We start from the raw sequence: 1041 nt of genomic DNA, 5'->3' as shown, positions 1-1041 counted from the left end.
ATGCAGGCTGTTTGACTGGACAGGGCAGAGAAAGAATGGGAGAGGCCCTTGTAGCCCTGGGAGTCTCTGTTATCAGACGAAGATGATTTGTACTGAGGCATAGGACTGATTTTCAGGGACAAGTGTGGAGGGTACCTAGGATGACTTGCCCAGGAATGTCATGTGTGTGAGAGTGAGGGTCAGATAGTGGGTTGGAGGATGGTTAGTGAAGAAGACTGGGGTGAGTGAAAGCCGGGTAAGGGATACTTTGCCCTGGAAGAGGATTTTAGCAAGTGGAAGAGATTTGTACATATTGGGGAACATATACGTAAGAGGACATATGCATAACAACTAAGTGAGCACAGAATAGTGAAGTAACTTGCCTAGGGTCACACAGTGAGTCGGCAGTGGAGCTGGGTATAGAACCCAGGTTTCCTGATTCCCAGTTCAGGGCTCAGTTCACACAGTAACCCACTGAAAAAAACCTTTATTCATAAATTCCAAGGCCAGGTGGGACCATTGTGATCATCTAGTCTGACCTCCTGTATTACAGACCAGAGAACATCCCCAAAATAATTCCAAGATCATACCTTTTAGAATCAGTCCTGATTTAAAAATTGTCAGTGATGGAGAATCCACCACAATCCTTGGTAAATTGTTCCAATGGTTAATTATTCTCATTTTTTTAAATGTATGCCTTATTTCCAGTCTGAATTTGTCTTGCTTCAACTTCCACCCATTGGATCATGTTACACCTTTCTCTGCTATACTGAAGAGCCCATTATTAAATATTTGTTCCCTGTGTAGATACTTATAGATTGTAATCAAATCACCCCATAACCTTCTCTTTGTTAAGCTAAATAGACTAAGCTCTTTGAGTTCTTTACTGTATGACATGTTTTCTAATCTTTTAATCATTTTCATGGTTCTTCTCTGAACCCTTTTCAATTTATCAACATCATTCTTGAATTGTGGGTGCCAGAACTGGACACAGTGTTCCAGCAGCGGTTGCACCAGTGTCAAATACGGAAGTAAAATAACCTCTCTACTCCTACTCAAGAT

Source organism: Eretmochelys imbricata, chromosome 1 (assembly GCF_965152235.1).
Source record: "Eretmochelys imbricata isolate rEreImb1 chromosome 1, rEreImb1.hap1, whole genome shotgun sequence".
NCBI lineage: Eukaryota > Metazoa > Chordata > Testudines > Cheloniidae > Eretmochelys > Eretmochelys imbricata.
The sequence above is the reverse complement of the archived record's forward strand: the minus strand, read 5'-3'. Positions refer to the sequence as shown.